We start from the raw sequence: 12,590 nt of genomic DNA, 5'->3' as shown, positions 1-12,590 counted from the left end.
CTCTCTCATCCCCACTTCGCCGCGAAGGAAAACGGGCTTCGGAGATGTTTAGGAAACTTAAACGCCCAAGGCCGTGGAGCTAGAAAGTGGCAGGGCACCACCTGACCCTGACACTGCCAATCCCAGGGCTGGCGCTGTGGAGCAGCGAGTTAAGCCGCCGCCTGCAGCGCTGGCTTCCCATCTGGGCACCGGTTCGAATCCCAGCTGCTCCACTTCTGATCCAGCTCCCTGCCGATGGCCTGGGAAAGCAGCAGAAGATGGCCCATGTGCTTGGGCCCCTGCATCCACACGGGCAACCTCAATGGAGTTCCGGGCTCCTGGCTTCCCCCTGGCCCAGCCTCGGCCATTGCAGCCATTTGGAGGGTGAACAAGCAGATGGTAGATCTCTCTCTCTCTTTCTGGAACTGCCTTTCAAGTAAATAAAGAAATCCTAAAAAAAGAAAAAGAAAAAAAGACTTCCCATTCCAGATTTAGTGGTCTTCCCCTAAAAATGAGAGTGCGGGTGGAAGAATGTGGAAAGAGGATGTGGGATGGAGGAGGGGGGTGGAGAGGGAGAAAATAACTTAAGTATGTCATGTTAGCGGGTTTGTCCTGGGAACAAACAATGTGTAGTATTAATGGGTGGCTGGGTGGATGGATGGGTAGGGGAGGGAGGGATGGATGGACAGGTAGACAGACAGAGGTGTGGTGGGTGGGGGGCTGGGTGAATATGATGGGTGGGGGGCTGGGTAGATGGATGGGGTAGGGAAGGGAAGGATGGGTGGACAGGTAGACAGACAGAGGCGTGGTGGGTGGGGGGCTGGGTGGACGTGATGGGTGGGGGGCTGGGTAGAAGCATGGGGTAGGGAAGGGAAGGATGGGTGGACAGGTAGACAGACAGAGGCGTGGTGGGTGGGGGGCTGGGTGAATGTGATGGGTGGGGGGCTGGGTAGAAGCATGGGGTAGGGAAGGGAAGGATGGGTGGACAGGTAGACAGACAGAGGCGTGGTGGGTGGGGGGCTGGGTGAATGTGATGGGTGGGGGGCTGGGTAGAAGCATGGGGTAGGGGAGGGAGGGATGGATGGACAGGTAGATGGTAGACGGATGGAGGCGTGGGGGGTGGGGGACTGGGTGGATGTGGGGGGTGGGGGTCTGGGTGGACGTGGGGGGTGGGGGCTGGGTGGACGGATGGGGTAGGGGAGGGAGGGATGGATGGACAGGTAGACAGAGGCGTGGTGGGTGGGGGGCTGGGTGGACATGATGGGTGGGGGGCTGGGTAGACAGATGGGGTAGGGGAGGGAGGGATGGACAGGTAGATGGTAGATGGATGGAGGCATGGGGGGTGGGGGGCTGGGTGGACGTAGTGGGTGGGGGGCTGGATGGATGGACAGGTAGATGGACGGAGGCGTGGTGGGTGGGGGGCTGGGTGGACAGACAGATGGCAGGCAGGCAGTGGCCCCGGGGATACCTTCTCAGCATCCGACAGATGATGGGGGTTCCTAGGAGACAGTGGCCCACACCTGGGCCCCTCTGCCTGATGATCTTTAGCTTCTCTCCCCTGCCCTCACGGCAGAGGTGGGGGAGAGGAAAGGGTGGGGGGAAGCACCAGTAAGTTGCTGTGTGGCCTTGGTCAAGTCTCTCCCTCTCTGGGCCTGTTTCCCTAAGCAGGATGTGAGGGACTGGGCTAGACCAACCCCTGCCAACCTGGAAGCACGTGAGCATGGCAATGCCAGGCCCCCAGCCTGCTGAGCTGGCCGCCCTGATCCCCACAATAGAACGGAGCAAATGCAGGGAAAAGGGACCGAAAGGCCCCAGGTCCCACTGGTGACCCTCGGCTGGGGGTGCCCTTCCCACCCTCCCTCCTGCTCTCCCTCATCCTTAGCCAGGATCCTCTAACTCACACTCAGCTGAAGAGAATTTACTTGGCAACATACTGAAAACCCAGAGTGGGACGGCCTTCAGGACCGGCTGGATCCAGGCACTCAATCGCGCTCATGGCTCTGCCAATCCGTCTCGGGCGTTCGCTGCATTCCCAGGCATGCAGTGTCTACATGCCAATGGCCGCTGGCTGCCCCACCATTTACACTGTCCCACAAGCCAACAGAAAATGAGAGACCCTCTCTCCTTTGGTGTCCCTCCGGCAAATCTCAGGGGTTGCTCTGATGGGTCCCGCCTGTGTCGTGCGCCCACCATGAGCCAATTCCTATGCCATGGAATGAGCCGTTCTGATTGGTCCAAGGAGAACCCGTGCACCAAAAGGCCCGTCCCCTAGGCGCAAGACCCTGGTCCATTCCCAGCCGCAGAGACTTCCCAGGAAGGGGTGGGGCAGACGGGCTGGGTCCTCCGGGGCTGGGAGTGAGGCAGTCCATCATCTGTCAGGGACCAGGAGGCTGTGGCAGGGCTTGGGAAGGGCTGGAGCCTCTCAGCCTCTGAGGGAGGTGGCCCGGGGTGGGGCCGACAGCACCCAGTCCCGGGGCCCCTCCCACCCTCGGAGGCAAACTGACCCTCCAGAGGGGCCCCCAGACTTCCAGGTCCGGAGAGGGGGCTCCTCTCCCTGCACAGGCTGGAGGGGACTGCAACGCCGCTTGCCTTTCCCAGGCTGAGTTCCTGAGCCAGAGAGGCCGGCAGCCCCGCCCGGTGGCTTTAGCAGGGGTGGGGTGGGGTGGGGTGGGGGGTGGGGTGGGAGGGGCAGAGAGCCAGGCGGGCAGCGGAGAGCTGAGCAGCTCTGAGCAGACTGAAGGGGAGGATGGTGAGCAGGACCTGAGTGCGCACAGGAAGCTGGGGCGAAGGCACACGGCCACGACGCGCCCAAGGGGAGAGAGCAGAAAGCTGAGGCTGGCCCGGGTGTTTGCCCTAGCAGTTACGATGCCAGTTAACGGGCCAGCGCTGTGGCACAGCAGGTGAAGCTGGCGCCAAAGGGTGCTGGTTCGAGTCCCGGCTGTTCCACTTCCAGTCCAGCTCTCTGCTATAGCCTGGGAAAGCAGAAGGTGGCCCAAGTGCTTGGGCCCCCGCACCTGCATGGGAGACTCAGAAGAAGCTCCTGGCTCCTGGCTTCGGATCAGCCCAGCTCTGGCCGTTGCAGCCAATTGGGGAGTGAACCAGCGGATGGAAGACCTCTCTCTCTGCCTGCTCTGCCTCTGTAACTCCATCTTTCAAATAAATAAATACATCTTTTTAAAACGATGCCAGTTAGGATGCCAGTGTCCCGCATCCGAGTCAGCTGTTGACGCATACGCTGGTGGAAAGCAGTGATGGTCCAAGCAGTTGGGTGGCTGCCACCCACGTGGGAGACCTGGACTGGGTTCCGGATTCCCAGCCCTGGCCGTTGCACGCTCTGGGGAGTGAACGAGTGGGCTCTCTCTTCATCTGTGCCTACGCCACCCGGAGACTACGTGGAGCTCAGGGCAGACCCCCCCTCCCCGCGCCCCCGGCCCCAGTGTTGCTTCCCTGTTTTCCTCTCTCCAGCTCAGACAGGAAACGCGCATCTCACACAAGCCACGCCCAGTGCTTGCAAGCCACAAGCATCCCCAATTTTCAGTGCAGCCCCCCCCCCACCCCGGGACTTCTCCTGCGTCTGGGGACAGGCGCATAGCTGTTTTCCATGCTCATAGACAGGCCCGAGAGGTCACTCCCCAGCAGGCCTGCGGTGGAAACAGGACTGGAACCCAGGCCAGTTGCCCCCAGCCCGGGCCACAGAGGCCAAATAAGGGGTCCCAGGAGGCTGAGAGGGAGCCCTCTCCCAGCCACGCTGTGTCCAGCTCAGACCTGCGGTGCCCTGGGCTGAGGGGACAGGACAAAGGCTGCCGTGGGAGGGCCGGGGACAAAACCACTGCTGTGTAGACCAAGTGCCAAAAGGAGCCAGGTCACCATGGCAACAGGAGAGTAGTTCTGCAGAAGCCTTGTGGCTGCAAGGCCCATCGGATGCCGGTCACCGCGAGGGGTCCCCAAGGGCCAGGCGCCAGGTGGGCCCCGTCATACACGCTGTCCCGCGGCAGCCTCTATGCGGCCCTGTCAGTATGTCCTCCCCACTCTGCAGACAGGAGCACCGGGACCCCCAGGACAGAGGCCTCACCAGGGTCACTGGTCCAGCCCAGCGTCCAGCCACACACAGGAACTGGGAGGCCTGCATTTGAACTCCCACCTCGCTGCCTGCCAGGCTCCTCGACCCCTCTGAGCCTTGGTCTCCCCCTCCCCACCTAAAGCAGAGTCAGGGAAGAGATGGGAGCAGTTCTGCACCCTCCCTAGGATGTGCGTGGTGGACTCGGAGACGGGTCACCCTGCCCGTGGACGGCCACAGTTCCTCCCTGTGGGGCGGGTGGTCCCATAGTGAAAGCTCCATGTGTGCCCCAAGCTCTCTCATCCCCATTCTCTGGGCACACCCCCTGTCCCGCCTGGCTACAGATGTTGGAAATGACTCAGCCCTGTGATTGGTCCAGAGAGAATGGCTGCTCTCAGGCTGAGCCAATCAGAGCGCTCCCCTGGGAATGCTATATGGAAGCTGAAAGCCGCTCTTGCTTTGGTGGCCTGGGAGGAAGGCTGGGGGGTGTGGCTTCCTTGTGCTACATCCTGTGGAGAAGACACACCCAAGTTCTAGCTGACTGATGCAAAGGCGGGGTTTGTTTCGTTTTTGCCTCTGCTCTTTAAGCACGTTAAGTGGCTGAGCATCCAGAAGCGAGTGCCCGCCACACGCTGCAGCTCCTGCCTCCGCCGTGAGCCACCCCGGGACACGGTGCCAGCTGCAGATGACACCTGCCTGCGCGATCCACTCGACCACACGGCTGCGCTGCGTGCGCCCCGTCTGCCCAGGAAGCCCAGGCTGGCCTGGTGAGCGCACTGACTGCGGGAGTGCGGGAAGTGTAGTTCTGTGATCTCAGGAAGCAGTGGGCAGGGCCGCGGTGCCATCGCGGGCCCTGCGCGGAGCGGGGACGGCACCCAAGACGGCAGACACTGAGTCGCCTGATCCCAGCAGAGGCGCTGTCGGGCCTGCTGTTCGCTATTTCCCAGACTCAAGTCCCGAAACCCGGCCCACACACCCGAGAGTGACACAAGGGCGGGACTAGCAGCTGCCCCCAACAGGGCTCGGAGCAGAGGGGCCCACCGCAGGCCCCAGCCCCGGGCCACAGAGGCGGGTGGGGAGGTGGAGGGGAGGCTGTTCCCAGCATCCTTTGCTCCACGTTCACCCAGCCCTTGGCTCTGCAGATGGAAAAGCCAGACGAAGCCTCACTGAGCCACAGCCCCTTCCGCGGCGAGGACGGCCCCATGGGATGGGAGGAGGATGGGGGAGGGAGGACGAGGACAGAGGAGCAGCTCCCATCTCTCCCCTGACTCTTCACTCAGCTGGGGGCAGTGATGTGGCCACTTGGATGCGACCGCTCCAAGGCAGCAGGGTGCCACGCGAGGGGGTCTAGGTCCTGGGGATTCCTTGACAGGCTGTGTGCGAGCAGCGCCCCGCTGTCCAGGCCCTGGTCTCTCTGTGCGATGACCTGGTATGCCCTGCTCTGCTGAGACCACAGGGGCCACGCTGCTTCTGTCCTGCAGGCCGCACGCCAGGCCTTTGTGGCGGCCCCTCCTCTTGGGGGACGGAGGGCAAGGCTGGCGGGATGGAAGCCGCCTGGGGGGGGGCCTGCCTCTTCCACCGGCCCCCAGCAGTCCTCTTCCTCCACCTGGCCCTCTCCCCCCCGCTGAGCACCCAATCCTCCGGTTCCATCCCTGACCTGATCTCCGTCCTCACCCCACACAGCAGCTGAGCGAGGGGCTCGCAGGCGGCTTGGACCAGGGAGCAGCTCCACACCAGGAGTTGGCGCTGGAGTTTTGGCTCCTGGCTTCCTCCCCAAGAAAGGCAGGAGACGACGCTTCCAGGCTCCTCCAAGGCTCCTACCCCACGCACCCAGCTCTGCTGCGGGAGTGGATTCCCTGTGGGGGCTGTGAACAGCACTGTCAAAACAGAATTCTGGCTCCCAGGCTGGGGGCTTACATAACTGACGCCTGCCGCCCCCGCTGCTCACAGCCCGCAGCCCCCTTGGCCCCACCTCAAAGCCCAGGGTCACCCCAGCACCTGCACAGGGCCTCATGGGGTCTTGTCCTCTTGGAAGGCTCCATGGCACTGAGGCCCTCTGTACTCCCACCAACTTTCTAGATCTTTCTTCCTCAAGGCAGGTAGAAAGATGCTTTGTCATCTGTATTCCTGGAGTCCAGTTGAGTGAATCAGAAATCTCAATAACCGAGAGCGAGAGCGAGAGCGAGAGAGAGAGAGAGAGAGAGAACACTTCGTGCCAGGCCTTCCTTGAAGATCCACATGCTGGGGCCAGCCGCGAGGTGCTGGGCTCTAAGTGGCCACGTGCAACACTGGCATCTCCAACCAGAGTGCTTGTCCGAGTCCCCACTGCTCCACTTCCGACCCGGCTCCCTGCCCGTGCACCTGGGAAAGCAGCGGAAGATGGTCCAACTGCTTGGGGCCCTGCAACCCATATGGGAGACCTGGAAGAAGCTCCTGGCCTCAGCCTGGCCCAGCCCTTGCTGTTGTGGTCACCTGGGGAGTGAACCAGGGGACAGAAGGTCTCCTTCACTCTGCCCTTTGAATAAATAAACTTAAACACACACACACACACACACACAACAACTTCACATACATTAATGAATCAAGCCCTCACCACAACCCTGTGTTGTAGGTACTATGATCCTCATGACATGAGAGAACGAACGATGGCCAAACAGATGGACGGCTGCACAGAGGGGTGACGGGTGCCACGCTCCCCCATCTGAACCTGGCAGGATCAGACCCGTCACCAGGCACTAAGCATGAGGGGATGTGAGTGTGACGGGAACAATACCCTGTTCCCGGTTACACAACCTCTGTCACAGTAGCCCACGGAGCAGCACGGGGCAGGGCTGTCACAGCCCCAGCTGCCCTGCCCGCTGTCAGCCGGGGTGGATGCCAGGAAACTCGGGGGCGCGACCCGCAAAGGCTCCTTCCTCTATCGGGCACCGTATCTGTCCTGCTCGCGCCGAGCTCCACAAGGGCCCCACTGTCATCTCCCAGCGGCCGCCGGGAGCTCAGGGAGCCGGAAGAATCCCGCACCAGCCTTAAAGGCGGCCACCTGCCTCTCCGGCCGGAGCACGTCACATGGCCAACTCGGAGGGCAGAGACAGACTGCTCGGTGGGCCTGGAAGGAGACGGGAACGTGGGTTTTGGTGAAAGGCATCAGGGTGCCTCCTTTGTGGGGGCGCCGCTCTGTGCTGGACGCCAGGAAGAGACACCAGGCTCAGCAGGGTCCTGGCCTCCCAGAGTGCAGGAAAAAAACGACAATGGAGCCAGAGCGGAGTCCTGGCAGAGGGGCCCCGAGAGCCAGAGGCAGCTGCCGTAGAGCACACACAGAGCTGGGGCTGCAGCTGTCACAGCCAGATCTGTGATCCGGGCCTTTGTCCTCCTCGCCTGGATGGGGCCCACTGCACCAGCCCCCATCCTGCAGGCCCACGGGGCTCAGCCACAGCACCCCCACACCTCCCTGGCGACTCCGGCACGCAGGCTCCTCCTGGCGCCCAGCGGGCACAGCCCGGCCACTGTAGGAGACCCCCTCTTAAGCTCCGACAGTCCCTTCTGAAGGGGTGGCTGGGCCGGCAGCGGGGTGGGAGGCCCCTCAAACTCAGCCAGGGCGCGACAGTGACGCCAGCAGGAACCTGAGGAGAGCACTGGAAGCAGCTGGGTCCTGGAGACCAGGTCACCCAGAAATCTTGCCAAATTCTAAGACTCCATGAATCTACACCACAGGACACCATCAGTGAGGGTCGTCCAGGGAGGGAAACGGGCGGCGGGGCACAGCCTGGGGGAAAGGGCAGATTTTACTTTTGGTTTTACATTCTCTAAACAAAAATAAGAATGTAAAAAGCATAGAGATGTGCCTGACTTGTGCGTCTGGTTTCTCAGCCTGGGCTAAGATTGCAGGATCACTTCAAACGCAAGACTTGGAGGCATCTGGCAGAGACTTGGGGTCAGGCACCCCTGCGTTTGGAGCCCGGCTTCCTCGCTGCCGTGTGTGCCTCAGTTTCCCGCTCTGAGAGTGGGGATGGGGACGCCTCCTTGCCCCGGAAGGTGGTAAAGGTGAAATGCACTCAAGTGCATCGGGCCCCCCTCCCCAGGCCTGGCACACCGCAAAGCTCTTGTCTAAACACAGACCCTGGTGAGTACCTGAACCAGTTGGGCTGCCAAGTCCAAGTCATGGAGCTTCCTGGTCTCCAGGGCAGGGGCTGGGAAGCACCATTGAGAGCCCCGCAGGCCAGGCAGGGTGGACCACCCCCCCACACGCACCCACCAGGGGCCCAAGGCTGGGCCTGGTGTCTGGTGCTCTGGCGCCCCCTTGTGGACGCTGCCCTCCTCACAGCCCTCAGAGAGCCCACTTCAAAAAACTTTTCTTTTGGGATTTAAAGGAAAAAGACACTAGGGACGGTGCCTAATTAACCACATTAGTTGGTCCTCCATCCCTGCAAGTTCAACATCCATGAAGTCAACCAACCGGTGCTGAGCCACAGTGAGCTAAGCCATCGCCTGAGATCCCATGTGGGTGCCGGTTCAAGTCCCGGCTGCTCTGCTTCCGATCCAGCTCCCTGCTAATGGGCCCAAGTAGCTGACCCCTATCACCCGCCTGGGAGACCTGGATGGGGTTCCCAGCTCCTGGCTTTGGCTGTTGCGACCATTTGGGGAGTGAATCAGCAGGTGGAAGACTCTCACCCCCACCACCACTGGTCACTCTGCTTTTCAAATAAATCTTAAAAAAAAAAAAAAAAAAAAAACACTTCATGAAGGAAACTTACATCTGTACTTTACTGAACACGAGCAGACTTACTCTATCGCTATCCCTAAACAACACAATGTAGCAACGGCTGCGGCAGCATTCACCCTGCGTTCTTGCAGCGTGTCATCTAGAGATTTAGCACCCCCAAGAGGAGGTATGTGGCTTACAACCAGACAGAAGCACTGCACTTTGTCAGGGACCTGAGCCCCCAGGGACTCCCGGTGTCACCTGTGGCTGTGGAGGGACAGCTGCACCACCATCTGCCCCAGGCACCACTGCACAGAAAGCTCTCCTGCGTGCCTGCCCTTCGTCCTCCCCACACCTGCTCCATCTGCGCCTCCGTTACCCCCCTGGGAATCCGAGGAAGCTGAGTGCAGGGTGCAAGGCAGGACAGGGCAACCTTAATGTTCAGACCATCCAACTTGCCCCCTTGCCTTGTGTGTAGGATCAGCCATTTCCTCTTCCACCCTGGGTGCTGGCCCCTGCTGGGTACCACGCTGACCACTCACGCACGTCAATCAGACACATCACTGGCCCCCGACCACGACTTTCTGAGCAGTGTGTTGTCCCACTTTTTTTTTTTTTTAATTTATTGATTTGAAAGGCAGAGTCAGAGACAGGGAGAGCCACAGAGAGAAAAAAGAAATCTCCCATCCGCTGTTTCACCCCCAAGATGGCCGCACAGCCAGGGCTGGGCCAGGCTGAAGCCAGGAGTCAGGAACTTCATCTGGGTCTTCCCACGTAGGCAGCAGAGACCCAAACACTTGGGCCGACCTCCGCTGCCTTTTCCCAGGCCACTAGCAGGGAGCCGGATGGGAAATGTAGCAGCCAGGACATGAACTGATGCCCACGTGGGATGCCAGTGTCAACAGGTGGCAGCTTAACCAACTAACCACCATGCCAGCCCAGTGTTGTCCCACTTTTTTTTTTTTTTAAGATTTATGTATTTATTTGAAAGGCAGAGTTAGAGAAAGGGAGAGAATATTCCATCCTCGGGTTCATGCCCCAAATGGCCACAACGGCCAGAGCTGGGCCAGGCTGAAGCCAGGAACGTCTCCCAGGACTTCCACGTGGGTGCAAGGGTCCAAGGGCTTGGAGCATCTTCTGCTGCTTTCCCAGGCGCATTAGCGGAGAGCTGGATCAGAAGTGGAGCAGCCAGGACTCAAAATGGCACCCATATGGGATGCCGGCACCGTAAGCAGAGGCTTCGCTGCCTGTGCCACAGCGCCGGCCCTTGTCCCACTTTTTTTTTTTTTTTTTTTTTGGACAGGCAGAGTGGACAGTGAGAGAGAGACAGAGAGAAAGGTCTTCCTTTGCCGTTGGTTCACCCTCCAATGGCCGCCGCGGTTGGCGCGCTGCGGCCGGCGCACCGCGCTGATCCAATGGCAGGAGCCAGGAGCCAGGTGCTTTTCCTGGTCTCCCATGGGGTGCAGGGCCCGAGCACCTGGGCCATCCTCCACTGCACTCCCTGGCCACAGCAGAGGGCTGGCCTGGAAGAGGGGCAACCGGGACAGAATCCGGCGCCCCGACCGGGACTAGAACCCGGTGTGCCGGCGCCGCTAGGCGGAGGATTAGCCTAGTGAGCCGCGGCGCCCCTTGTCCCACTTTTAAGGTGCCCAGGACTGAGGGGCTCTTGGGTGCAGGACTTCCGGGGCTAACACCAGAGAAACCTTGCCCATGACACACACGGGGAAAATGAGATTCAGAGGGTGATGTATCACACGGCTGTTCAGTGTGGAGCTGGGAGGTCTAATGGGGACTGCACTGGCAGCGGGGAGCCAGAGGGTGGCACTCTCAGAGCTAGACTCAGCCTTGACGGCTCCTAGCAAGAGCACCCTGGTTGGTAGCCCAGACGTCCTCTTGGAGGTTATGACATTTGAGTCCCTCCTCACAGCCTTTGGAGCCTTGGTGCCGGCGCTGTGGCGTGGGTTCAGGTGCTGCCTGCAGCGCCAGCATCCCCTGTGGGCACCCGTTCGAGTTCTGGCTGCTCCACTTCCCACCCAGGTTCCCACTGAGGCACCTGAGAAAGCAGCCGTCAACGGCAGGTCCTTGGGTCCCCTGCAGGCTCGTGGGAGATCCAAACGCAGCTCCTGGCTTCCACCCGGCCCAACCCTGTCGTGACTACCTGGGTAATGAAAGCTAGCTCTCTCCTCTTTTCCAAACAAATAAAATCTAAATAAACTGGTCTTGAGTGTCTATTTCTCACTGCAAACCTTGCAGTGTTGCTCATTCGCTCACCTGGTGTTTACTGAGTGGCTACCGTGAACTGGCATGAGAGACGAGCATCCGGGGACCACGTGGTGCTGAGCCCTGGGTAGTTGCCATGGACAATCCTAGACCCCCCAGCCCTGGAAGACCAAGTCCAACAACAGTGACCTCCACTCGACCTACAGGGACAGGGAGCTTACACCTCACAGCACAGCTCTCCCGCTGGGGGTTCTATGATTTACATGTAGGCACTTAAGAAAGCGTCTGGAATGGGTGCTGCCCTAAGTGATCTGAGTGTGCAGTCACTCACTCCGCAGGGTTACCCTTGGCCGCTGGGCAGGAGCGTTAGTTAGGGTGTGGCACCCTCCCTCTGCCCGGTGTTGGGCCCAAGCTGTCTACCCACCCTTGACAGAGCCTGGTCCCCTCACTCATCTGCTTCCCTAGGGAACCCTTAACTGGCTCTGAACCCCACACACAGCTGGCCACTCCTGCCACCAGGGCGCTCACACTGTCCCCCACCTTGACCAGGAAGCCCTCCCCCAAAGGCATGTGGAGGGATCAGGCTTCCCTGGGGCCAGCTCCAGGGCTCCCCCCAGGGCCCAGAGCCCTCCCACCCGCTCTGTGCCCCGGGATGGGGCTGAAGGCCAGGACTCCACTGATGCAGGACTTGTGGGGGCCAAGGTGGCTCAGTGATGACACCTGCAGGGGGAGACCCGAGACGCTGTCCCGCAGGCTTCTTCACCCCCCTCTTCCCTGAGCCTCCGCTCCTCCCCATCTCTGGAGGATGATGGCTCACTGCCTGCCCAGCACCCACGGGGACGTGGCCCGCAGGAGCAGCAGTCTGTCTTCCTCTCTCCCACTGTCCCCTGTGCCCCCAGCCCTAACCCCCAGTCACAGCTGAACCGCACCCCAGCCCCTCATGTCAAAGCCCCGGCCCTCAGAGGATGTGACCACGAAGCTTTTAAAGAGGCAACCATGTTAAAGTGGGGCCATGAGGGTGGGCCCCAGTCCATGTGCCAGGTGTCCTTGTGAGACGATGAGGACGCAGGGAGTAACGGCCAGCAGCCAGCCAGAAAGTGGCCTCGGAGAGATGACCCCGCGGGCACTGGGACCTGGGACTGCCAGCCTCCAGGACCGAGACGGCAGTGTCTGCGTGCCAGCCACCTGTCTACGGTAGGTAGCTGCGGCAGCCACAGCAAACCCCGGCCTCCGCTACCCCAGCAGGCCTGTCCAGACGGTCCTCAACTGCATTCGAGGAGGCGCAGGTCACCCATCCTCCAGTGTCCTGCTAAAATGCCTCTTAAGGACTCAGAACGTGGAACCAACTAGAAGCACGAACTGCTTCCGGCAAGGAACATCGTTTCCAAACGACTGCCCAGCACTGCGCTGGGCTACTGCAGAAGCTGGGGGGGGGGGGGGGGGTAGCTGACCCCACCCCTGCAGGCCCTGCCCTCACGCTCACGTCCGCCTTAGGACGGGGCACCTGCAAAGTGTCACATGGCCAGGGCAGAAGTTGCCACAGCAAGGCACCAGCGGCCAGGTCACAGGACAGTGAGGCTTACAGGCTACAGCCATTTGGGGCTAGAACCCCTGGCTACCCCGAAATCTCAGAGG

At 60.9% G+C, this 12,590-nt stretch overlaps 1 long non-coding RNA gene across 1 annotated transcript; it reads left to right on the top strand.

The window, feature by feature from the left end:
* The first annotated feature begins 4,590 nt into the window (after nucleotides 1-4,590).
* Nucleotides 4,591-6,588, top strand: LOC149123622 (uncharacterized). The gene is made up of 2 exons (XR_016217173.1): nucleotides 4,591-4,803; nucleotides 6,132-6,588. It is a non-coding gene; the product is annotated as an uncharacterized LOC149123622 (long non-coding RNA).
* The last annotated feature ends 6,002 nt before the right edge of the window (nucleotides 6,589-12,590 follow it).

This window comes from Oryctolagus cuniculus, chromosome 11 (genome assembly GCF_051225735.1).
Source record: "Oryctolagus cuniculus isolate XC-2025 breed Fujian yellow rabbit chromosome 11, ASM5122573v1, whole genome shotgun sequence".
In the NCBI taxonomy this organism is placed as follows: domain Eukaryota; kingdom Metazoa; phylum Chordata; class Mammalia; order Lagomorpha; family Leporidae; genus Oryctolagus; species Oryctolagus cuniculus.
Note: the sequence above shows the minus strand (reverse complement) of the source record. Positions and strands in the feature narration are given on the sequence as shown.